The sequence below is a fragment of the Callithrix jacchus genome, chromosome 7 (assembly GCF_049354715.1).
Source record: "Callithrix jacchus isolate 240 chromosome 7, calJac240_pri, whole genome shotgun sequence".
NCBI classification, from domain to species: Eukaryota; Metazoa; Chordata; class Mammalia; order Primates; family Cebidae; genus Callithrix; species Callithrix jacchus.
In genome coordinates this window covers 104,882,814-104,910,563 of record NC_133508.1, presented here as the reverse complement: position 1 = coordinate 104,910,563, position 27,750 = coordinate 104,882,814, and the positions used below count along the sequence as shown (strand labels likewise).

The following is a 27,750-nucleotide window of genomic DNA, read 5'->3' as shown; positions in this document are numbered from 1 at the left end:
AACTTCTTAACAGCTCATGCTTATACCTATTCTCTATACTTACTCTCTTGGTGACCTCATCTGGTCTCATGGCCTTAATTATTTATATGATGATGACTCCCAAATATATTTCCAACCTGTTCAGTCATCTCTTCTGAACTTCAGTGTTTGTCATTTCTGCATCAATAGACAGTAAGCACTTTAAACTTAAAATGACAATTGTTGCTCTCCTGATTGTCCGGCCAAATCTGTGCCTACAATAGGTCAACGGCAATTCCATTCTTCCCACTCTTGAGCCCCCCAAACCTTGGTGTCATTATTGATTCCTTTTTCTTACAACCCACATCAGCAATTCCTATAGGCTCCACTTCAAAATGCAATTCAACCATTTCTCATCACCACTACTACCAGCATCATCTCCCACCTGGAAAAATGTAACAATTGGTCTCGCTCTGCCCTTGCCCTTCCTCCCTTCACCTCCAGCAACCAAAGTGATCCTGTACATAGTAGGTCAGATCCCAGTCAAGTCTTTACCCCAAAAGTTATTAATGGCTTTTTTTTTTTCTCAGAGAAAAACCCCAAGTCCTTATTATGGCTTAAAATACCATTATGGTATGCCCATGATGAAAATGTCCTAATATTGACAGTGGTAATAATTCTACAACTCAGTTAATATAGTAAAACCCATTGAATAAAATATTTAGGGTGTGTACAGAATGTGAATTATATCAATAAAGCTGCTATAAAAATCTGATCCCTACTGCAATCTTATCTTACACTGTTCTCCCCATGCTCATTTCTCTCTAGCTGTATTGGACCTCCTCTTGCCTCACGGCCTTTGTACTAACTGCAAACTTGGAATGATTTTTCTCCTGATGCCACATTGCTCATTGCCTTTCAGTCCCCTTCCTAATGAGGCATACCCTGCTCATTCTAGTTAAGTTGCAATACTTCTACTCTCTGGCACTACTACTCCCTTAAGCCCTGTCTTTTAAAAAAACATGTCATGATCACCTTCTAACATATATATTTTACTTATATACAGTTTGTCATCTGACTCTCCTCCTGCCCACTCCACTATCCAAAAATAAGTTATATAGGGTAGAATTTTGTTTTGTTCACTGATTGGTCCTTAAGTGACTAGAACAGTGCCTTATACAGAATGGACCCTTAATAAATATTTGTTAAATCAGATATTGCTGAATGAATAGGCATACAGATTTTAAGATATAATTGATGAATTAGAACATAAGAGTTATAAACTTTGTAGTCTTTTTCATATATTAGAAAGGAAGATGTCTTGATCAAATACTGTTTTGTTGCTTATACATTTTTTTCAAACCTCCAAGACATCTGAAAACTGCTTGTAACGTTTTCATTACAGAGGCTTGTGCACCCTTATCTGCATTCATATTCTTCTCATAGTCCCTCTACCCACATCCAACTGTTTTTCTTATAGTTTTTCCAGGGGCTATAAACTGGCCCATTTTGTAAGCTAAGAATTTTGACCAGTCTGTATTGTATACACGTATAAAACCCAGTAGATTAAAAGGTGCTTAACTGCCAAGCTTCAGGTCTTGTTCTTTCAATGTAGCATAAAGAGATTATAATGATGAGGAAAACAACCTTGAAAGGTCTTATAAAGGTGAGATTTGAAGTGGAGATTTAAAAGTAAAGATGGTTATGTTGCAGAAGAAACATCCAAGAAACACAATTGGAGATGAAATTAGGGAAATAAAGTCATATTTAGGAGACCGAAAACAAAAGAAAATGAAATAAAAGAGAAGAAGAGCATTCTTCACTACTGTTTGAACTTCTGCCTCTCTCTCTGGCTTTAGTGCTTGTAAGCATTTAATCTTGACTAACTGGAAATATCTGCCAGTAAAACTTATTCTTTGAAATTGCTTATAAGACTTTTTTTTTTGTTCTGTGAATAATATGCATTCTTATATTTCTGTTTGGTCCTCATTTACTTTGGCAATAAAATGTCAGTCTCAGGGTCTGGAAGATATTAAATATTAAAACAAGATCATTTAAGATCAAGCTCTGTAAGGCTGTGATCTTTTGAAAAGCATCTAGGACATGGTCTTTGGAGTGCTCATTTCTGTATAGCTGGTCTTAGAGGTGGGCCACAGCCATCCTTGTGTGACAGTAGTCTTTCTGCCTCCCATATGACTTTGTATTGTAAAAGTCCAAAGTGACCTCATTTTTAGTAACCAAAAAATGCAGTGAACAGCCTGCTATCCAGCTATCCATTATGAACACTTTACTTCATTGTTTTGCGGAGCATATCAGTTTGTGGCAAAGTGATGGATTGTGTTTAACATTCTGTTGTTGACCTGTAAGGATTTTTGCCATATGTTCTAGCTCATCCCCTTAAGATATAGGAGGGGGAATCATCTTATTACTATCACTGTCCACTAAGCAGAAATGTGTCCGAGATTTTGCTTTCTCAGCTGGAGACTCCCTCTTGGCAGGCCGTCCTCCCTATTTTAGGAAAGCATCACCATCAAATACAAGAAGGCCTGTTTATAGGCTTATCGGTTTATGTTGTATATCTGGTCTGTATTTGTGGAAGTTTTGAAACCATGCTGTAAAATTAAGACCTATGTGGCTACTTTGCATACACAGTCAGCAATGATAACTCTAACTTGATGTCCCCCCAGGAATGTGGCTTGAATGAGATAATCTTTGGCAGGTTGTTGTTGACCCTCTCCATTCCTCAGTTTTCGCATTTGACAAATATTTGTGAACTCCTTTCAATTTTGAAAAGAACTCCCTTTCCCCTAAAGTCATAGCAGGCATAATCTCCACATTTAGATAGATACCCAGATGGCAGTGGGGGAGAAGGACAGGGATTGTCAGCAAGTTTAGTATCCCTCTCACTCCCATCCCGCAACACACCCTGTAGCCCCTGAGATGTGCATGTTGGTCACAATGGGAAACGTCTTGTTCTCTAAGACCCTTCCAGCTCTAACATTTTTTACTTAATAATTTTGTTATTCTATAATTACTCTATACTTTTCTGCAGTCACTGAAAAACCTCAAATACCTTACCTTACCACAAAAAGAGGTTATTTTTCTGGGCCTTAAAAATTCAATCACCAGATAATGTGTCTAAAGAATTTTAAAAAACATTCATGTTCCTCTGCTTTGATATCAATTTTCAAAAATTTCCATAGGTTAGTTGGAGTTATGTTACAACTTGCCTTATTAACCCTTATTTATTGTCTGGTTACCAAATACTACGGAGTATGATTTGGCACTGCGTCTTAATAAACAGGTCACACCTGGGAGCCAGCGAGAACTCGCCCATCTGAGGAGAAGGAGCTACAACAGATGGTAAAACGGCTGAAAACCAGGTGGGGGTCATTGTTGAATGACCATCTGAATTAAGTTTGGTTAATTTGGCATGTCCCTAATTATCCCTAGCAACTGGACCCTCTACTCCATTTTATAAGTTTGGATTTTTATCTTTTACGTAAACAATCAAAACACGTCCATCTGTGATCCCGAAGCTGTATTTGCCTTAAATCTAACCACAATGTAAATTCTAATTTCTTTGGTTCTAGCCGTGAGGAGTCCTTGAACACCGGGTTTGTACACTGCTCTGCAATTTACTTCTTCTCAGGTTTCATCTATGATTTGGGCGTTTCCCTTCATTCTTCTCCAAGTTTTAATTATTGAAAAGACACTTAGCATCATTTCCAAAAATCAGAGCTGTCAGAACTTCAACCTGTGTGCATCCCTTTAGAAGACTTTCTCATAAAATCCATGTGCAGCAGTGAGTTGGCTTCCTGAGATGTTTAGAAAATTCAAAGTTGTGCTGTACACAACACTATAATAGATTCAAGGACTGCCAGCTTCTTTAAAGACACTTCTTCCCCTACCCCCACGAGACCTTATTTTTGTTTGTTTATTTGTGTTTGTTTGTTTTAGGTAGGGTCTCGCTCTGTCACCCAGACTGGAGTGCAGTGGTACAGTCTTGGTTCACTGCAGCCTCCACCTCCCAAGCTCAAGTCAACCTCCCCTAGACCTTATTTATTAATAGGAATATTAATTTGTGCTGGGCATGTTGGCTCTCGACTATAATCCCAGCTACTCAGGGGGCTGAGGAGGGAGGATCACTTGAGACCATGACATCATGTAAACCAGGAGTTCGAGACCAGCCTAGGCAACACAGTGAGACCTCCATCTCTAAAAAAATTAAAATTTTTAAATATAAAAAAAGAAAAAATACTAATTTGTTAAGTACTTACCATGCTTAGCACTATGGTAAAACTTTTATTTACGTGATGTCACTAAGCCCTCATAATAATCTATGAGATGGATACTATTATCTTCATTTTATTGCTAAGTAAGCTGTAGCCTCTTGGAGAGGTTAAGCTAGTTATGAACTCAAAAGACCCCTAGCTAAATGGCCAAGGCAAGATGCAAATGCACATTGGTGGGACTGCAGGTTTTACATTCTTAACCACATATGCTCCTCTAGGGCAGCTGTTGTTCACATGGCATCTGAGCATACTGTTCAGAATGCAGACCCTGGAATCGGGCTTGGGCAAGTCACTTAAACTCTTTTGCCTCTTTTCTAACAAAAGCTATCTCTTAAGTTTATCATGAAAATTAAATGAGACAAAATACGTATAGCATTTGGAGTGCATAGCATGTAGCAGGACATCATGAATATTAATTACATGGCACCAATTTTCCAATGTCCTTTCTAATTTTTGTTCTTAATTCCTTCATCTAAGTAAAATATTGTATTTATTTCTATTTTCTCTAATATTTGAGGCATTATTGCTAATGGCAAAAGTACTGACTGCTCTTCCTGGTCCTTACCTTCTGCTGTGAAAATTCCCCCTGAAGTTTGATGCAAGCCACAGATGAATCCAATATACACGTTCCTTTCCTAACCTCAGATGAGCCAAGGTTCCCGTCAGTGCATTTTAGATCTTTAGGCCATTTTTTTGTTTGGTTGGTTTATGTTTGTTTGTTTGAAATAGAGTCTCACTCTGTTGCCCAGGCTGGAATGCAGTGGCATGATCTCGGCTCACTGCAACCTCAATTCACTGCATCCTCTGCCTCCTGAGCTCAAGTGACTCTCATGCCTCAGCCTCCAGAGTAGCTGGGACTACAGGCCTGTGCCACCACACCTGGCTAATTTTTGTATTTTTAATAGAGACAGGGTTTCACCATGTTAACCAGGCCGGTCTTGAACTTTTAGCCTTAAGTGATCCACCCATCTCAGCCTCCCAAAGTGCTGGCATTACAGGTGTGAGCCACCACAACCGACCTTTTTGGGCAGTTTTGATAACGTGAATCATGTGTTTCTGTGTGTGCTAAGGAACAGGCTTGATGTTATTCAAACTCTTGAGTGTGTGTTTTTTAATACAGAACAATGAGTTTCTCAAGTGCACGGTAAAATACTCAAGTTTTTCTTTTATCCTCTGAGAGCTTCCTGTATTTGCGAGCTCCTTTCAAATCAGCAACTGCAGCCTTGCCATCTGGATCCTCCCCAGTGTAGGGAACATAAATTAACTGGGAGCACCCTGTAAATGTTATGGGCAGGAGGAGCTCAGGGAGTGCACAGAGGCAGGCCAGGGTGCTTTCAGTATCTAGCAGCTGGTCCCGATGTAGTGCCTCAGAACTGGTTTTAGCTGACGTCAGATAACACTGATGTGCACCAGACTGACTTGTAGTACCAGGAAAGCTGACCCCTCCCACTTCCCCTACTGTCCCTGTGCTTGCCAGAATGCTGGAGACCATTATGAACTCACAGTTGTCATTTGATCTCCATCTGGCTGCTGTCACTAAAGCTGCCTTTTATCATTTGCCAAAAAGTGTAAACCAAAAGACATTTCCCTTTCTCACAAATCTTTGCCTCTAGTCCTTGCTCTTCTCATTTTCTGGGTAGTTCCAAATAATTTTCCCGTCTGTCTATGTAGCACCATCAGGAAACCAGCAAAGGACTCACTAGAATATTTACCCATATGCTGTCTTCATGGTGAACTAGATTTAGCAATGAATTTTTTAGGAAGTGTTAGAGGTGGGCTGTGGCTTTGCTGACTTCAAATATTATGTCTTAAGTTTGATGTGGCTTGCACTGCTGATATAAATGTGAGATTTGCGTGTATGAGCTCATATTGTGGTAAATTTTATGAGGATATAGATCACAACAGTCTAGCCATACAATTAAGTGGGTCCCTGTATTAAATTAGAATCTACCCAAATTAAACAATAAATATCATAGCACATGTCATAAATTGGATCTTACAACAGCTTAACAACGTGAGGGGAACAGAAGGATAAATTCTGAGGTGATGCTTGTTGTACTTAGTCACTAAAAAACACTAGAATGTTGTTAGTTGAAGCTGATTGTAAATCTGGTACCAGCTTTCAGATTTACTGTTAGCGATCATCTAGCAGTTAAGATTTAGCAACCGTAGCACCAGTCTGAAGATCATTCTTGGCCAAGAAAACTCTTTAGGGATAACATTTGATATTCAACAAGTGTTGATGGTAATGATGATGGAATATTGTAGACTCCAAGTTTTGAAAAGAAATTTAGAATTCTGATTTTTATACATCGTAGCAAATTAATCCTTCAAGAGGTAATTATAAAGGACCTTTTATGTATGTTCACAGTATACTGTTTATAAAAAAATTAGAAGGCACTACATTCTATATGAATCCATAGTGTGTGTGTGTATGTGCAAAAAAAAAATTGGATGGATATACCTCAAAATGTAAGCAGTGTTCCTTTTTTCTTTTTGCCCTTTCTTTCCTTCCTTTTCTTTTCTTTTTTCCTTCCTTCCGTTCATCCTTCCTTCCTTTCCTTCTTGACAAACTCTTTCTCTGTCACCCACGCTGTAGTGTAGGGGTGCAATTATGGCGTGTATAAGCTCATACTGCAGCCTTCACCTCCCAGGCACAACAATCCTCCTACCTCAGTCTCGTGACTGAGATACAGTCATGCACTTAGCTAATTATTTTATTTTTGTAGAGATGGGGTCTCACTATGTTGCTCAGGCTGGTCTCAAACTCCTGGGTTCAAGCAATCCTCCTGCCTTGGCCTCCCAAAGTGCTGGATTACAGGCATAAGCCACCACATCTAGTCTCAGTGTTCCTCCTTGAGTGATGAGATGACTGGTAATTTTTATTTTTTCATTTTTGCTTACTTTTATTTGGTGATTTTAATATAATAAGCGTGTTACTTTAAATATATGTTTCATTGAGGTAACATTTATCTTCAGTGAAACAAACAGATCATAAGTGTACAATCTGATGGGTTTTGATAAACATATATTCTTGTGTAACCCAATCAGGATATAAAGCCCAATCAGGACATAACCCCAATAGCGATATATCCCTAATCAAGATATATAAACTTTACATTAGTTCACAGAGTTTCATTCTTTGAGTCTCTTAAAAGAAGCTTCTGTGTAAACTGAGATAGGACACATACTCACAAAAATCAAAACAGTTTATCTCTGCCTTCAAGGATCTTACCTTTTCGGTGAGGAAATGAGAAAATCATAGACAGCTTAGCACGGAGCATTTAAGGGTTAAATTACATAGCTCAAGTAAACTCAGAGAAGAGCCAGATAATCAGGTAAGATTTTATAAGAGCTTAGATCTGTCATTTCAGCCCAGTAGAAAAGGTGAAACATTTACTAGCTCTAAAAGTTCAGGGACTATGTTTATCTTACTCACTGTATCCTAAGTACCTTACACATTGCCTGGCAGAGGGTAGTGACTCACTAAATGTTTGTGTACTGAATAAAAGCGTATTATTTATTCAGTTACTCAGTCAACAAATACTTACTCTTCCAGTAATATTTATTGAGCTCCTACTGGGTGCCATGGATTGTGCTAAGCCCTGGAGATATACCGGTAAAATGATAGACATGGTTCCTAACCTCATGGAGTTTACAATTGTATCTTGGGTGGAAGACTGCTACTGTATTAAAAGTGTTTTAGAGACAGATAGAATGGTATTGTGAGGGGTTAAAGAGGAAGGCAAGTGGTGAGCCTGCAAACATATTCTGAAGTAGGACTGAGCCTTGGCAAATGATTGGCTGTGATACATAAGGGAGTAGAGGTATCAAAAGTGACTTCAGATTCTGGGATAAGCAATTTGGTTAATGATAGAACCATTTAATTTTTTGCTTCCAGATCATTATGCAATGGAAGCCAAGATTATGGATCAACTACGGTGAGGGTCAGACATCTGTTGGCCGTGGTTCAAACTATGGATCTATAATGTATCCATTGCATACCTTGGGGCAAAGGCAATGATTTACAATGCTGGTGCAGGGCAAAATGGTGACTTAAACGGATTTTTATTTGGTGCCCATCACCTGTTCTTCTGATGACCTTTCCTTCCTCTTGCCCATGTTCCTCCCTTTATTCCACCAACCCTCATATCCTTTTCAGGTATCTGATAACTCATCCCTACTAAGGTGATTACTGATCATGGTGGCTCTAAAGTGGAGATGCCTTTTTCCCAGCTCCCAAACACTTACATACATGGAATGTTTGGCTTTTAAGAGGAATGGAATGGATATGAGGGATATAAGGATGAGTCACAGAGCCAGTTGTTACAATTGTAATTTCTTGGTGAAAGGAGGCTGCCCTTATGCCTTTGCCAGCTCGACCTATCCTATTGCTCTCAATCTCCCTGTATTCTCTACCAAGCCCTTTCCCAGTATTCTTTTGTACTCTTTTCCTATTGGTTGTCTTTATTTTGAATCCTAGCTCTATGATCTTGAAAAGTTTACTTAACATTTATCAACCTCCATTTCTTCAACTACAATTAGGGGATACATCAATGTCAGTGGATTCAGTGTCTTCCACATGGCAGTTTCTCAGGATTAGTTGCTTTTCCCCACCATCCACTTATTGGCTCCATTGCAGAGAGTCCCAGTGGATTTGAGAGGTGTTTCTCTTAACTTTGTTCCCTTTCTTACTTGCCCAGTTTCATTTGTCTCACCAAATTATAAGTGTATACCATTGGACACAATAATTTTTAAGGGAGAGAGTGTAGCTGGACCAGCATAAATCCATCCCCACTGTAATCAAAACAATTCAATAAGTCTCTATACTGATTACCAATCACTACTTCATTAGTAGATGAAGTCTAATCCTTAGTTTGAAGACTACACAAGTGAGTCAAGCAAAGTAACCCAAATCATTATGTATATGAATAATATATGTGTTTATCCAAATCAGTTAACAAGGGCCCAGCATCCATTCATTCGTTGTGTTATACATAGTTGTTAAGCACCTAGTACGTGCAAGGGACTGCACCAGGTACTGGATCTACAGTATTGAACAAGACAGATTTCCAGTGGAATTAACATTGAGTTGTCCTTGAAGCAACTGATTTCAGAATTAATTGCTCAACTTTAATTGTGGTAAGCTCTACAAAGAAACAATTACAGGTTGCTATGAGAGTTTATAGCACAGGATCTGATCAAGTGAGGTCAGGGAGGTCGGGAGAGACTTCTGAGGAAATTACTGAAGCAGTAAATATGAGAGCTAAAAGCATTTTGTGGAAGGAAGGAAATATAAGAGCTCCCACTTATTTGTAAGAAGATTCTGGGTTTCTCAGTGCTGGTGTTGCTGTCTCAGGATCTGACCCTGGGAGAGCTGATTTCAGGCTAAGGGACCTGATGTTCTGAAGCTGAGTTCATGAAGGATCTTCCCACTTGGTTATACTCAAAGGGAAGAGACTCACCCTCAGAAGCTAACCAGCCAATTAAAATTGAGCGAAAAGCTATAGAGGTTATTAAGCATCATTTAATTTTGCTTACCAAAGGCACACAGGCTACCCAGGAAACTGACTTTATTGAAGACCTTCTTGGGAACAACCATTTTACATATCTTTGAGCTCATTCAGTCCTCTGTTTACCTTACAATGCAGATAAAAAACCCAGTCGACACCCAGGATAACTGAAGGTGAGAGAAGTTCAATAACGTGCCCACACCTGTACCAACCTTCATCCATCTGATTTGAAAGCTCATGATCTTTCAGCTACACCAAGCCATCCAATTGTTAGCATATTGTTAGATGACTGCTGACTTCTTTTTTTTTTTTTTTTTGAGACGGAGTTTCGCTCTTGTTACCCAGGCTGGAGTGCAATGGCGCAATCTCGGCTCACCGCAACCTCCGCCCCCTGGGTTCAGGCAATTCTCCTGCCTCAGCCTCCTGAGTAGCTGGGATTACAGGCACGCGCCACCATGCCCAGCTAACTTTTTTTGTAATTTTTAGTAGAGACGGGGTTTCACCATGTTGACCTGGATGGTCTCGATCTGTTGACCTCGTGATCCACCCGCCTCGGCCTCCCAAAGTGCTGGGATTACAGGCTTGAGCCACCGCGCCCGGCCGACTGCTGACTTCTTTAGGAACAATTAGAACACTAAAGAAATGTTTGAAAAATGTCAGTTATCCCTGGAACCAGAAAAATAATCCACTACGTTCCCATTTTTAAAAATTGTTATTTAATGAAGAGGATTATGAGTCCTAAGCAGATCTATACTTTGACGATTTAAATTTGTGTATGTTGATATTCTAGTTCTCTAGGTTTTGTGAGCAAAGAGGTGAAAGGGAAGTCAGCATGTTTAGGACAGTTTCCACAAATGGACTGAACCTTCAACAACTGAACAGAAAGATGTACCGTTAGAGGGTTAACAACAGGTAATTAAGTTGTGTGAACTATTGTCAGCCTTCAAGGATCTGGGTATTTACTGTCTTTGTATAAATGAAGCCAGTATTGGTATATTTACATTGAACTTCCAAAGAACTAATGTGTTATTTATTTTTATCCTTATTATATTGGAGATCACATTCAAATAGTGCAAGTAAACCAGAGAGAACTCAAAAAACTTCCTGGCAATAGCTTGGTAGTTGAAAAATCCCACTGGAAGGGTATAAGGATCATCTCTTTTTATTTCATAGGAAAAACTCCAGTGACCTGAAAGCCATTGTTCTTTGGAAATAGATCAAGAAACAAATAAATGGACTCTTCATGTGCCGCTTTGCTTGTGGAAGTTACAGAAATGGAAATCTGCACAATGGCTTCATTCCTTGCAGTCTGTGCATTAGCCTTCTTTAGGCTTGGAATGTCACTGACATAAATGATGCTAAATCATTATACCAAGCATTGCTTTAAATTTACCTGGCAGGATGAAGCAAAATGGTAACATTTTCTCCTGAATGCCACACCCTTGGTTGGGCCTTTAATTTATTCCTTTCCCTCATGTGCATCTTGAGTGTCAATGCCGGCAAGCCATACATTCTATTTATTTCTCAGACTGCTTTTCTTGGATATCCCCCCATGAAAAGATCAAGTTCAAGGCTTGAGCCTCCCTGACCCATACGATGGCCACTGCTGCCATGCTGTTCCCTTGTTTTCCTCTCTCACCCACCAGTCTACTTTCTCTAGGGCTGCCGGAAGTATCTTATTACAAATTTATCCAATCAGGTTACATCACAGCTGAGATCCTTTCTATGACTTCTTGTTAACTATGGGACGAAGTCCAGGCTACTTAGCATAGCATATAATCTGGCCTTTGCTGACCTCATTGGTGTCATTTCCTGCTCATAAAGTACTTCTTTTCCAGGTACTTCTTGTTCCAGCAATACTGAAGCATTTTATGGTGCCCAGCAGGTCTGGCTTCATGGATGTGAACCTATGCTGTTTGACAGGGCCCTGAGCTTAGAAGGGCTCCATTTCATTTAATGCTCTACTGTATCTATTCTGAACTAATTCTTTCACACACACACAAAAAAAAACCCCACGTCTTCATGCTGGTAATCCCAGTACTGTGAGAGGCTGAGATGGAAGGATTGCTTGAGACAAGGATTTTGAGACTAGCCTGGTCAACACAGTGAGACCCCATCTCACTTATATGCCTTTGCATATGTTCCCTCTCCCCACATCTTCATTTTGCTCGGGGTCCTGCAAATTATGTAGCCAGCCCTGCTGCCCACACATCATCTTGGTTCATGCCTCTGTGTGTTGTTTCACTCCTCTGTCTGCCTAGTCTGTCTTTCCCTTCACTCCATTTCCTGTGCTCTTCTTTGTCTTCCAAACCTAATTTGAAGTCCACTTCTTTAGTGAAAGCTTCCCTGGTCATTTGTCCCTCCACTCCCTACCACATTAATCACTCTCTCCTCTATCCCACCCCTCTATATTGAACCTACATGTATTATAGTACTTCCAAGCACAGAATCTACCTTGAAGGGTTGGTGCTGTGAGGTTTGAACAAGATAATACATGTAAAGTGCTTACAGCAATGCCTGGCTCATAATAAATGTTGAATAAATGCACCTATTCTTATGTATTATTCTTTTTAGTGTTCCCAGAACCTAGTCGAGTGACTAGAACATTTATTCTTAAGACATTTATTAAATACCTACTGTATGCCAGGCTCTGTGGTGGCTTCCTGAGACACAAAGTAAAATAGGACATATGCTTTACTCTCAAAGAATTTAACTTTATTCTAGAAGAGGGATGAGCCACTAATAATCATGGTCCAGTTAAAAAAAATGCTAAGTGTCAGGTACTTCAAGAGCACAGAAGAAAGGTATTGGTATCAGACTGAGAAGTTGAAGCTTCATCTGAATTATGCAGGATGAGTGGGAGTTACCTAAACATGGAAAAGGAGGAAGATTATTCCAGGAAAAGAGAACATACGCAAAGGCACATAAGTGTAAAGAGTCTTGCATGTTTAGGGAACACATGTCATTCTACGTGACTGGAGCAAATGGTGTTTGGTGAAGTTCTGGAATGCTAGATCATCGGGAAGGACTAGAAAATAGATTTTCACTCTGGTCTATTGGTGGTGGCTGCCTAGAACATTGTGTTACAAAGGATTCAGAAGCCATGGCCAGTCTCAGTGGGAGACAGGGATAGGATACATTGATTCCCTTTGTTGTGGGAGCATGGGAGCCTGCATGGCATCTATCTGCCATTATGATGGATTATGTAGGGCCTCTTATTCTGTATTAAGAAGCTTGGATTTTATCCTGAAAGCTATAGGGAATTACTGAAAGATTTTAAGCATGGGAGTGAGGTGATCATATTACATAGTAGGTGCTCCATAAACGTTTGTTGAACTATGAATCCCATTTTACCTATTAATGATTTAGTGTATCAAATAGCACTCAAATGATCTGAACCCAGCAAATAAACCATGTATAATGGAGCCTATCGTGCTGAGAGGCTCTGTGCTAAGTGCAGAAAGAATTAAAATAACATCCAAAGGTGCTTAACGTGCTCCCATGGTGTGGCTTACATAGGAAAACACCCTGCTTCACACTACAGTTTTAATCGGGGGATTAAAGTGGTGTTAATAATTTATGCAGCTATATTGTTTCACGCTATGAGCTGGAGATATTCTAAAAGGAAGACTTCCCAGGGGCTGTTTGAACCGCTAACCCTCCTGCTGGTTACATATAGTGAGAAAATGATTGGAAGAAAGGAATTGCAATGTTTTTTAGATATAAATATATTAATATATATTTTCATAAATATTACTAATAGATATTTTATTTGTAACTAGGTGGGAAGTGCTCTGAAATGTGGGCTACTATTGCAAATAACTACCCAGACTTATTATCCTTGTTAAGAAAATAAATTAAAACCCTATAAATTTAGCATTTGTTATCACCATTATTATCTTTTAACTGACACTGGTAAAAGAATCTTGTGAGGATCTGTGCTTCTGAAAGAACACACAAAGTGGGGTTGTTTCCTCAACATATTTAGTGTAATGGCCAAAGGCATATATTTCTATTTATTTTTCCTTGATTCCAACGGGTCTTAGATAGCATGAAACAATGCAAATAATATAGTGAGGAAAAGTTAATTTAAAATAACTACAAAAGATGGAGCAAAGAGAATTTTAATATAAGAAAATTCAGTGGGAATCTATGCATGAAACTAGTATACAACGTGTAAGAAAATTATGTATCTCAAGATACTCAAGTCAACCAACTCTTTTATTCTTTTTTTTTTTTTTTGAGACAGAGTCTCACTCTATCGCCTAGGCTGGAGTGCAGTGGCACGATTTCAGCTCACTGCAACCTTTGCCTGCCAGGTTCAAGCAATTCTCCTTACTCAGCTTCCAGAGTAGCTGGAATTACAGGCATAAGCCACCATACCCAGTTAATTTTTTTGTATTTTTAGTAGAGATGGGGTTTCACTACCAGGCGGGTCTCGAACTCTTGACCTCAAGTGATCCACCCACTTCAGCCTTCCAAAGTGCTGGGATTACAGGCATGAGCCACCACACCCAGCCTGTGTTCTTTTTGTGTACCAAAAATAAAACTGAAGTAATTAACCTTTCTGATTTAATTTTTATAAATAAAAAGACTGAAAGCAGATTTTTCAGATACTGCCTAAAAATGATTAAAAGAATCTACGGAGATACTGAAACTAATGCATCGATTAAGTACTTCCCTCTTCCTTATGGGTCTATCTGCTTTGTCTTGTAGCTTTCTGGCATTATCCCCCTTTGACTTCCTGTCATTATAAAGGCTGACAATGGTCATAGATCAGGATGAAAGAGTTTCGTCTTTGAGCAAATATTCTTTCTTGCAGTCACACATTTGTGGGGTTGGGAAGAAAGAATGTGGAATGCAAACAACTTGAACTGACTGTTTTTCTGTATTACTAACATCTAGCACAGTTTCTAATAGACAGCTGATCCTTAATAATTCTGAGTTGAAAGAAGAAATGAAGTTTCACAGAACTTATTAGTCCTTAAAAAATGCATAACCACTAAAGATGTATGCCAATGTGATATCTTTATCATTACTTCTGATACTTAATTCTTAATTTGCATGGTTGTATTACCTGAACATTTCGTTCTAAAAGTATCTAAGCTACAATGCAACCCTAAGAAGGTATGTTAGGAAGACAAGATGTGGAAATCAAAGAAAAATCAGAGAGAGGGTGCTCAGTAATTCCTCTTCCTTTGCTGTTCAATTATTTATTGTTTTTCTTAATTCATGCCTTTGTAAAAACAGGAAGATTTCTAAGTCCTCCAGCAAGACTCTCCCACTCCCACCCAGCTGCCTCTTACTCTCAGAAAGGATTTTTTAGCTTCCTTTCAGAAGCTTTAGAACACTCGAGAAGTTTGGGAAGGAAAGAGGAGACCACCGTTTTGTTGTTGTTTTGGTTTTGATTTTTTTTTAGTATCACTTTGTGCTGGATGCTCTGCTAGGTAATTTAGCAGAGATTATATGATTTAGTCTTCACAGAAATCTTAACAGGCCAGTAGGTTCCCAATTTATAAATCAAGAAAATGCTGCTCACAAAGATATCTGGCTTCAACGATTCAGCTGCAGGTCTATCCTCTACTGTGCAAGAGAGTGCTTCTCCCACTCTCAAACCTTTGTGTTTGTTTGTTTTAATTGTTCTGAAGAGCTTCTGTGCCCCATAATCATGAGGACTTAGTATTCCTCCCCTGGAATAGGCATTAATATTATTTATCTTTCCAGTGTATCTGGCATTAACTGTTACCATAACTAATCAATCCAGTTGGCTAAGTACTTTACAATGGTCTATTGTTTGAGTAGAAAAAGGAGGCAATGGTAAGGATATAGAATAAATACTTTCTGTACTATCACAGACATGGTAGATCTCTAGTTCCATGAGATGACCAATAGAATGTGTTACTCCAGTTGCCAGTACGATGATAATACTGATGATGAAAATGATGACAATAGTAATACACTCATTTCCTTAGCACCTAACATGTGCCAACAACCATTTTAAACATTCCTGCTGTTTCATTTGAGCTTCCTGACAAATATGTGAAGTAGGTGTTATTGTCCTTACTTTACGGATGAGAAAACTGAAGCTCAGAATTGTAACTTGCCAATTCTTATAGTACTAAATGTCACAGCGGGGTTTAAACCAAGGTTTGATGCTCATCCCCCTGTCTTTAACCATGCCACGTAGCCTTCTATAGTAACAACTAACATGATGGTACATACTATCACTTAGATTTTAGTTGTGCTTTTATGTCTCTACCACAATTGTATTTGCTGGAATTCTTTTTGGTGTGTGTGTGTGTGTGTAGTATGTGGTTATATGTATTTCTACTTTATAGGAGAATTCTACCCATAATTCTATGACTTTAATATGCTTCATGCCCAGATATGCTGATTTGTTGTGTAACTTTTCTGTAACTTATAATGCTCATTTCTGAAAGAGTCTTCAAAATATGCTATTCTCTCATTTTACTTCATTCATATATCTATATATGTATTTTTATATATTACATAAAATACATGTATATATAATCTCATTTGCATGATTTTACCTTTAAGGTGAAATGGTGTCCCCCCTCATAACCCAGCTTCTGCTACTTTTCACTCATCTGATAGGTGTTGATTCCCCGCTGCAAGTTAAATACTCTTGTTAGACATCTGGGACATTAAGATGTAAGAATGTGGTTCCTATACTCAAGGAACTCATGATATCTGATTCTAGTTTATGTTTAAGGCACAGAGAAGATTGATATTAAGTCTGTGGAATAATCCAAGTTTAATCTGTGGAATATATCCAAGTATTATCCTTCCCCATCTTGAATAGAAACCCTCCTGTAATATGGCAACAGTCTATAAAATACCTGTGTTTACCATGCTAGAATAAGAGATGGCCAATAGCCTAAGGATGAATTCTAGTTAGCTTCTGCTTAAATTTCCCCAATGGCCAGGAACACAAGATGCTGAAGGGGTTCCAGAAACTAACAGAGAGATCACCTTTATAACTATTGGAAAGTTCTATTACTTTAATTATGTTATCCAAAGCCTGGAAAAACAGACCCTATATTCAAATCCCGGCTTCTTCAGCTTCTACCTGTATCATGTTGCTATGTTATACAACCCTTCCTGAACCTCAATATCCTTATTTGTAAAATGAAGATAATGTCTTTTGTTACTTTGCTTATGCATTCAATTCATTCAGAAAAGATATTCTTAAATGCCTACTGCATCCCAGGCATTGAGCTAGGCACTAGATAAACAATGTGCAACAAGATAGCCACTGTCCCTACACTCATGAACCTCATAGCTTGGCAAGAGACAGGCTGCAAATGAACAGGGCGCTATGATGAAGAATAAAGTGAGGCAATCTGCTTTTAAGATAGGTAGGTAGAGAAGGCCTCTCTGTGGATATGTATGCTATTAGACTGATATCTAAAGAATGCAAAAGACAAGCTTTGTAAACAGCAGGTGAAAAAAGTGTTTTAAGTAAAGGAAATGGTTTGTGCACAGGTCCTGAGCTAGTAAAGGAAGAAGTTGAGAAAGTAAAAGTAGTCTAGTAGATTGAAAAATGAAAAGGGGGGCATTATACTATTGAAAAATGAAAAGGGGGGCATTATACTAAAAGATGGACATTGTCTACCCTAAAACCCAGTAATTTCGCTCATAGAATCCAATCTAGAAAAATTCTAGGAGACATATATACAACACTCCTAATACCACTAATCTTTGTGATAGCACAAAATTAAAATTATCCAAACATGGACAAAAGAAAGGATAAGTTTTGGCATATTCACACAATGGAAGATTATACAGCAGTGAAATGAATGAATTGTAGTTAGACCAATGCAGGTGAATCTTATAAATAATACTTTGAGATGAAGGCTGAGTGGTTGTGGCCACATTGCTGGCCTCCGGCAGCCACTGGCTTTTCTACATGGAACCCGGGAGTTGGAGACACAGAATCTCCCTCCCCACTCCTGTTTCTGACTTTGTGAGAAACCTTCCCATCAAACACACTAGCTAGCAATGTTACCCACAAGTCAGATCCTCACTCCATGAACCCCAGAGTATTATTAAGAACCTCAACACTCTTGAGATCAAGAAGTCTGATGTGGAAGCAATCTTTTCAAAGTATGGCAAAATTGTGAATGGCTCTGTTCATACAGGCTTTGCCTCTATTTACTATGTTCGTGAGAGAAATATCCAGGCTGCTGTAGCAGGAGAGGACGGCAGAATGATTGCCGGCCAAGTTTTAGATACTGATCTGGCTGCAGAGCTGAAGTGAACTGAGGAAAAGCCAGTGTGAGATGATCTGCAGTGATGTATGGCTTCTCTTTTGACTTTGACTGTGGCTTTGGATGGGATTATTACGACAGGATGCACGGTGATCCAACATATGCCTCTCCTCCTCCTCTTCCTCCTCCTCCTCCTAGAGCTTGGGCTGTAATGCCCACAAAACTCCAGCATGTATCAGGAAATACCTCACAAAGGGGCAAAAGTGGCTTCAATTCTAAGAGTGGGCAGTGGGGATCTTCCAAACTGAAAGGAGATGACCTTCAAGCCATTAAGAAGAAATTGACCCAGATAAAACAAAAAGTGGATTCTCTACTAAAAATCTGGAAAAAATTGAAAAGGAGGAGAGCAAACAAGGAGTAGGGATGAAGAATGTGAAGTCAGATGCCAGGAAGAGCAGCAGCTCCATGAAGTAAGGTGAGAGTAACGTGAAGATAAAGTCTGAGGGGCTACAGATGACTCTGCTGAGGAAGAGGACCTGCTGGATGATGATGATACTCAAGATGGGGGTGACCAACTGGAGATAATCAAAGATGATGAAAAAGAGGCTGAGGAAGGGGAGGATGACAGAGACAGCACCAACGGCAAGAATGATTTTTTTGTTTTTTTAGACAGTCTTGCTCTATCACCCAGGTTGAAGTGCAGTGGTGCAATCTCAGCTCACTGCAACCTTTGCCTCCCAGGTTCAAGCAATTCTCCTGCCTCAGTCTCCCGAGCAGCTGGGATTACAGACCCGTGCCACCATGCCCAGCTAACTTTTGTATGTTTTTTTAGTAGAGACAGGATTTCATTATGTTATTCAGGCTGATCTCAAACTCCTGACCTCTGGTGATCTACCCACCTTGGCCTCCCAAGGTGCTGGGATTACAGGCATGAGCCACCATATCCAGCTGAGAATGACTCTTAAGCATATGATGGGGTTTAGAAATCCTATCCTATTATTTCTTTACCTAGGTGCCTAAGATTAATTTCCTTACCTGATCCTCTCCCCTAGTATCTTCAGCACATGCTCACTGTTCTTCCCATTCTTGTCCTTCCCGTGTTCATTAATTCATATTGCCCCAAGCCTAGTCTCATTATCACTTCCTTTAAATCTCCTAGTAGTTTTGTAAAGTCTTATCCTGTCATTTTTTCTTTTAATTTTGACATCTCTTTATGACTAATCGATAAAAAGGATATATGGTTTTTATCAACTGTCTCCAGAATAATATCTTGTTATGCAGGGAGTACAGTTCTTTTCATTCATACCTGAGTTCAGTAGTTGCTTCCCTAACTGCAAAGGCAATCTCATTGAGTTCAGTAGCACGGGAGAACAACTTTGAGTTAGTAGTATGTGGGTTATACCCCACATAAGTGTGCTGTGCTTATGTGTGGGGTGCTGCAAACAAATGTAACTGTATTTTTGTGAATGAGAGTTGGCATGTCAAATGCATCCTCTAAAAAAAATTAGTGTAATAGTCTTAAGATTTGTTTTCTAAAGTTCATACTGTGGGTATTTTTATGGACACCCTGATGTTTAGGACCTTTTCCCCACAAAGTAAACAAGTCCTTATTAAAGCAGAAATTTGTAGAAAAATAAATAAATAGTACTTTGAATGTAGAAAAAATTATCAAAAAAACCCAACTTACATATTATTTACTGTGCATTTAAAATAATCATAAAATACCCCCAATTTTAAAATATTATATTATAAAAGTATTTTTTGAAAGCAAAAGAACTGAAACTCCTGATTCTAGCCAAGATGTTAGGACAGACAGCAAATGTACTCTTCTGCCTTAACAACTCAATAACTAAAAAATACATGAAAAACTGTTTTTTTGGAAGTTGGACAACAGGTAGAGCAGAACTGTAATGCGTGAATGAAGAAAAACAAACAAGGGAGTTCTGTAATTGTACCAGTTTACCCCTGAAGGGAGTTTTCAGGCAGTAGCGCTGAAAACTGAATCCCAAACCAAATCCAGTGGTAATGAGGCAAGCAAATTGGTGTTAGGGTACAACAAGGCAGCCACAATTTACAGAGCAGAGTACTGTGGAGGAGGGAGCTATACAGGAGAGCTCTAGGGTTCTGCAGAATGATCTATTTAACCCATTTACGACTGAGCTTGCAATTTTTTGAATTTGAAAAAATCAGACCTTGGCAATGACATTAAGCAGTAGGATATAAATAACTTCCCACATGCTTAGCATTCCAATAATGGACCATTAGACTTAAATGGGAGTGAGAGGGAATAACCTGAGGTCAGGGAAACATGTACTAGAAAGGAGCAGGCAGAACAATTCCTGGACCTCATCTAGGACTGGGAAATGTTCTTGCTTCTGCAAGTCAGAATGAAAAGATCTCATGATGTATGTATGGAGCATCAGTAGGAAACTAAGCAGTAAAACATCTTAGTAGTCAGCATTCCCATTATTCATTCAAACACATGTTTTGCTTCTTTTGCTTTCCTCTCCTTCTGGGATTTCGGTTTCATGTAGGATAGACTGTTTCAAGTGATCCCATATAAGTTTCTGAGATTCTGTTCATTTTTCTTCCATCTTTTCTATATTCTTCAGATTTGTAATTTCTATGAATCTATCTTTAAGCTCACTGACTTTTTTCTGACAGATCAAATCTTCTGTTGAGTTCATCTAAAAAAAAAATTTTCATTTCAGTAGAGTATTTTTCAGCTCTAGCATTTCCATTAGAGTCTTTTTTTAAAAATAAGATTTGTTTCTCTTGTGAGGTTTCCTGTTTGTTCACTCATTATTAGCATATTTTTCCTTAATTATTTGAATACATACATTTATGTGGATTATGATTGTGGTGGCGATTACATGACATAAATCTAGTAAAATTTGTTGCATTGTATTTTTTTTTTAGACATGGGGTCTCACTATGTTGCCCCAGCTGGCTTCAAACTCCTGGACTAAAGAAATTCTCCTGCCTCAGCCTCCTAATTGGCTGGGACTACAGGCATGTACCACCATGCCCTGCATGTACTTTCAAATTATGTGAATTTACTGCATATAAGTTTTATATATATATAGCAAGTATATATGCATATATGTAGCAAATATGATTAAGAAAACATCAAAGGAGTGATAAAAACAAAATTTAGGATAGTGGTTACCTTTGGAGGGGATGCAGGGAGACAGAATCTGAGGGATGCCTGTAAGAACCTTGAATATTGGTGATGGTTATGTATGTTTTCAATTAAAATGTAAAATAATAGGGAGAAATGAGCAAACAGGAAGAAGAAATATGGACACATGTAGACAACCTTAGAAAATCAAGGTAGTAGCTAAGAAAGAATATGGTGTTAAGACTTTGTTTTTAAATATAGGAGATGCTAGAACATGTTATGCCAATGAGAATGACTTACCAGAGACAGAGAGAATAATGATGTAAGAAAAAGGGAACCAAACAGGAACAAAGTCCACGGGAAAAGAGGGGACGGCTTCTACAGCAAATGAAGGGATCAGCCTTTGATGGTGGGAGGGTCCCTTTCTGGATAGTAACAAGAGGGAAAAAGGAGAAAATGGGCCCAGATTTAGTTAAACTTAGCAACTCAGTGTTGGGAAGATGAAGTGAAAAATTTCCTTTTCTCAATAAAGTATAGCTGAGGCCATCAGCAGAATGGGAGGAGCAGGAAGTTTGAGGAAAGTGTTTGAGATGGCCATCTGGAGAGGACAGCGAGGACCCCAACACGGAACGCATGCTTAGTGCTAGGTACATTACACCCCTTCCTTCCACCTAGTGTGCCCACTTCAGCTAAACTCAATGCCTCTGTTGGTCGAGGGTTATTTACTCCTGTGGCTGTGGTCAGGAGGGAGAAGTGCTCAGTCAGTAGGTAATGAGTAAGAGTCAGCAGAGGAGGCAGCTGTCTTCCTGGCAGGCTCCTTACCCTGGATCTGTCATCGAAAACATTGCTGGAGATCTGTTTACTGCATTTTGCAATCCAAGAAGGGTAAGGGAGGCCTTCACTCTTCTTGCAGGAGACCTGTGAGTTTTGCTTGCTAATTTGATGTTTCTAGGTAGGCTATTGCAAAACAGTGTTTCCTCGGGTAGTTTTTGTTTGGGGCATTTGTATATGGTGCTATTTGATGTGTACTGAATTGATCAGTTGATTGCTCATTTTATTGTGCTTTCACTCTTTGAGATATCCTGTACTATAACATATATTATACGTGTGTGTACATACTATATATATAATATACTATAATAGTATTTCCTACTTAGGCAGACCTTGTACTTTACCTTTCTGCCTGCCTGCCACTGTAGACACTTAATAAATGTGGAATGAACTAATCAATCCATGAAAATGTATTAATCAAATAGTTATTGTGGTGTTCGAGAGACAGGCTGTAGCAAGAAGTGCAGACAGGCACTGCCACCAACAATCTGTTTGTTAAGACGTACACATATTAAAGAGATAGTGTGGCATAGTATCAACATACAGAATTTGGAGTTAAATTTAAAGTTTGTAGAAGCTAACTAGATAAGTGACCTTGAGTGAACTGCTTTACTTTCTGTGCCTCAGTTTTCTTGTTTTTTATTTTTATTTATTCATTTTTTTAAAAATAAAGATGAGGTCTCACTATGTTGCCCAGACTGGTCTCAAACTCCTGAGCTCAAGTGATCCTCCCGCCTTGGCCTCCAAAAGTACTAGTGTTATAGGCATGAGCCGCACACCTGACCAGTTTTTTTTTTTAAAGCGGGGACTTGGATTATACTAAGATATGAATAAGATTATACAGGTAAAATGACTAGCATAGTACCCAATCATAGTTAGAGCTTAATAAAATTAACCCTGTCACATGGAAATATCGTGTTAATTAAGTGCTACGTTCGAGGTGCAGATGGTCATTTTCTCACATATCACACGGAAACACTGTAGTACATATTATCTGTATTATTTCACTTGGTCATTATAATACCCCTATGGGATGGGAGAGTTTTTATGCCTATTTTACAGATGAGATTGTAAACGTAAAGAGATTAATTGATTTGCTCAAGGTCAGACATCTAGTAGATGGCAGAATTAAGGAATACAAACCCAGGCAGTCTTTTAGCTAGATGTTAGTAATTGTAGTGGTGTTACTAGTACTCCTAGTGGCTGTTGTAGAAGTGAGAGTGATGAGATAGCACTTTGGTGGGGGTAGGATCTGAGTTTGGCTTTTAATCATACCAAGATTTCTGTAGGCAGAGAGAAATGACGTCTTCCCAAAACAGAGGGCAGTTGTGAGCAAAAGCTCAGAGTCTGGGCAGGTGCAGACTTGCTCACAGAATTAGGCCTTTTTGAACACTGCAGAGGGTCTGCCTTACAGGGAAATAGCATAAGATGGGGCCCAAAAGAATGAGTTAGGGTCTAATGTGGCAAGAAGTAAATCCTGGAATAAGACATTTGCTTTGATCTGGCATTCCAGCCTGGAACTCAGGATGCAGGCTAGGGTAGAAATGAAGATTTGGGATTTGTGTGCACACGGGTGATAAAACTGTCCTATTTTATATTCTTACAGAACTTTAGCGTTTGCTTAATGCTTTCCCATCTGACATTTTGCTAATCCTCACAATAACTTCTCACTGGGATGGGCAGGGAACTCCTAGTAAGCGAGCTACCATGTGTGAAATGCCTGCTTCAGAGTGGGGACTTCATTAAGGTCACTTCCACACTGGAGCCAGGACTTGAAAGCAACTCCTTTGCTCCCAGTGGATTCAGTTTTCCACACTTTCCATGGTAAGCCCAGTAATTATTTCTAACACAGAATTTGTTCAACAAATAATTCAATTGAACTCCTACTGTATGTCTCACATAAGTATTGGGCTCTCCTACTCTATGTCTCACATAGTATCAGGCTATAAGGATGCAAAGATAAATATCTTTACTTTTTTTTTTTTTTTTGAAACACAGTCTCGCTCTGTCGCCCAGGCTGGAGAACAGTAGCATGATCTTGGCTCACTGCAACCTCCACCTCCTGGGTTCAAGTGATTAACCTGTCTCAGCCTCCCAAGTGGCTGGGATTACAGCCATGCACCATCACACCCCACGGGTTTTTGTATTTTTAATAGAGACAGGGTTTCACCATGTTGGCCAGACTGGTGTTGAACTCCTGCCTGACCTCAAGTGATCTCCTCACCTCATCCTTCCAAAGGGCTGAGATTATAGGCGTGAGCCACTCCTGAGTTCAAGGGATTCCCCCATCTCAGACTCCCCAGTAGTTGGGACTATAGGCACAGACCACCACACCCTACTTGTTTATGTATTTTACAAATATGCTCACAAACCATTGGGGAAGGTGGGCTTTACAGTTTCCCAAAAACCAGAATTTGGCAAGTGCAGAGATGGTAGTGGGGCACAAGTGTTACCGAATGGGGGTGAGTGAAGAGAGGATGGCTTCACAGACAACGCAAAGGTTGAGCCACGTTTACAAAGTACATTCCTAATCACGGTCTGAGTCTCACACTTACCTCTCCCAGGATATCAAGTGTTAGTGGATACCCTGGAACGAATGAGCCTCCCAAAGGAAAAGTAGTGCAACAGAGAAGCAGGACAAGTGGACAGAGGTGGCAGCCCTGGAAGTGCACCCCCAGATCTCCTTAGAGAGAACCGGAATGGGAGGAGTGGAGTTGCTGACAGCCTGTAGCTGCTGCCCCTTTGGGGTTCAACTGCAGCGTCCTACTGAGGCAACACTCACCAGGCAATGTCAGAGCATAGCAAAGATCTGGCTCTGGTACTAGAGCCAGATCATTCCTGCCCAACATGGGTGTCCTCTGATAAGCACTCTGCTCAGGGGTGCTTATCAGCAGCCTGGCCCACACTTTCTCAGAGGTGCACAGCAGCCTGGCACTCTTCCTAGCTGTCCTCCTTTCCCCGCTCCTACAGGTGGGATTACAGGTGCACCACCAAGCCTGGCTAATAATTTTAGAGATGAGTTCTCACTACGTTGCTCAGACTGGTCTCCAGTTCCTGGCTTCAAGGGATCCTCCTGCTGTGTGAGATTCTCCACACCTATTCCTGCTTCTCCTTCAGCTGACACAATAGTGTTAGAGAGGGAGAGAAATCCAGGGTAAAACTCTTTGGAAATGCCTTTGTTTCGTAAGTGAGGAAAGGAGGAGAAGGTGCACATCGTGGAGGTAACCCTGTGACCGAGACTAGAGCACATTTCAGGAGGACAATTCCCAGATGGATCCTGAAGAGGAAATAAGGGTAACAAGAATAATCACAGCTACATGCCAGGAAGACAATCAGTGCTTAAGTAAGTAAATAAATAGAGTGATAACTGAATGAAGGGGCGAGATGGAGAACTATTAGGGTATTTCAAGCCCTAAACTCTCAGCTGGTTTAACCTAATAAGTTTGTTTTTCACTCACAGCAAGATCAGTTCTGGTCATGAGGCCCTTCCCTACCTCAAGGCTTGTCCTTATAAAGCAAGAGTTTGCACTGATGCCCAAGAAGGGGAGGAGGGAACGGGATGGAGGTGGGAGGATTTAAGGGTCTGACCTAGCAGTAGCCTGAATCTCTTCTCTTCACATCTCATTTGCCAGAATCTAGGCAGATGGCCTCAACCTAAGAGAGAAGGTAGAGGAAAAATATCTGTGCCTGAGTGCCCAGGGAAGAAGAAAATAACACAAGAGTGGGCAAACCCATAGCGTTACCTCTGCCACATGGAAAATGCCACTGCAGTGTTTTGTAATCAGGAACGCATTATAAACCCACATAAAGATTAATATATACATGGGGATGGGGTGGAGCATTTAGTCCAGTCAAATATTTTAATAGAGTGAACAGACAGATTGCAAGGAGTGAGGGAAAGCAGGAGGGATTGTCAGGAAGTGGAGGTAACAACGTGGCCTCCAGGAATCCTTAGGTGCCGTCCACCCACCAGCCTCTGATCCCAGGTTGAGAACTCCCCTCTCATCACTCATCTTGCCAACTCTATGTGAAGTGCTTGCTCTTTTCCTGAGGCTGTGAACTCTTCAACAAGGGGATGCTATGTGCTTCATGTCTGTTTCCCCAGCCTCCAGCACAGGGCCTGGCACAGAGTCGCTGTCTGTTAGATGATCTGAAAACATTCCCCACTCGGAGGGATCCAATTTAGGGATCTGGAGTGGGGAACAGGCATCCATACTTTAAAAAAACCTATTTACTTAAAATTGTAAAATATATATAATATAAAACCTACCATTTTAGCTTTTTTTTTTTTGAGATGGTCTGGCTCTGTCATCTATGCTGGAGTACAGTGGCGTGATCATGGCTCACTGCAGCCTCAACCTCCTGGACTCAAGCAATCATACTGCCTCAGCTTCCTAAGCTGGGACCACAGGTGCATGCCACCACACCTGGCTAGTTTTTAATTTTTAATTTCAACTACTTTTAAGTATGCAGCTCAGTGGCATTAACTACACTCACATTGTACTGAATTGTACAGAACATTTTTTTTCAAGTTGCAAAACTAATACTCTATACCTATTAAACAGTAACTCCCCATTCTCCCCTCCCCGACAGCCCTTGGCAATCACCATTCTACTTTCAGCTTCTGGATTTCACTATTCTAGGTACCTGCCATAAGTGGCATCATACAGCATTTGTACTTTTGTGACTAGTTTATTTCCCTTAACATCCTCAGATTCACTGATGTTGTAGCATGTGTCAGAATTTCCTTTCCTTTTAAGGCTGAATAATATTCATTGTATGGGCATACCACATTTCATTGGTCCATTCATTGTGGACACTGGGGTTGTTTCCAACTTTTGGCTATTGTAAATAATGCTTCTGTAAACACAGATGGACAAATATTTCTTCAAGATCCTCTTTTCAATCCTTTAGGGATTTCAATCCTTTTTAAAGAATCTTCAGGTGATCTAAAACACAACTCGAGCAGAAAACCTCTCCTTCTCGTATAGGAGAAGAGAGTCAAGAGGATTTTGGAAGAATATGCAACAGTGCACGGCTTGGAGGAGGCAGGCACGAGGAAGAGGGGGAAAACAGAGGACTATGAATAGGAGAGGATGTCAGATTATGTAATTCCTGAAGTTGAGATGACGTCATCTGCTGACCGGGGCAGAGGTAAGGGAAAGAGGAGATTGGCAGCATTTACTGAAAGGGATCCAACTGGGAGATGAAGGGAGGAGAGGGGATCAAAGTTTAAAGACAAGTAAAGGACCCAGGGGCATTTCTGCATTGGAGGATAGTGGGTGGAAAGAGAAGGAAATTATTTTTATTAAAATCAAGCTCACTTGAGAGCAGACACTTAAAGTTTGTGGCAGCCGGGTGCGGCAGCACACGCCTGTAATCTCAGCACTTTGGGAGGCCAAAAGGGGCAGATCACTAGGTCAAGAGATTGAGACCATCCTGGCCAACATGGTGAAACCCTGTATCTACTAAAAATACAAAAATTAGCTGTGCGTGGTGATACGTGCCTGTAGATCCAGCTACTTGGAAGGCTGAGGCAGGAGAATCACTGGAACCTGGGAGGCAGAGGTTGCAGTGAGCCAAGATTGCACCACTGCACTCACTCCAGCCTGGGCAACGAAGTGAGACTCTTCCTCAAAAAAAAAAAAAAAAAAAAAAGTTTGTGGCAAGCATGCTTAGAAATGGGCAAAAAATCATTAGCAGGCTCTAGGCTGCCTGTGAGGCCCCGGGCTTCCCAGTGGAAATGTGGCAGGCCAGGGCTCAGGGCTCCAGGACAAGGGAAAAAGGGAACATGGAAATGA

General features: G+C 40.0%; 1 pseudogene; it reads left to right on the top strand.

Moving 5' to 3' along the window:
• Positions 1 to 15,647: 15,647 nt before the first annotated feature.
• On the top strand, positions 15,648 to 27,039 carry LOC144577200 (heterogeneous nuclear ribonucleoproteins C1/C2-like; annotated as a pseudogene).
• Positions 27,040 to 27,750: the final 711 nt, after the last annotated feature.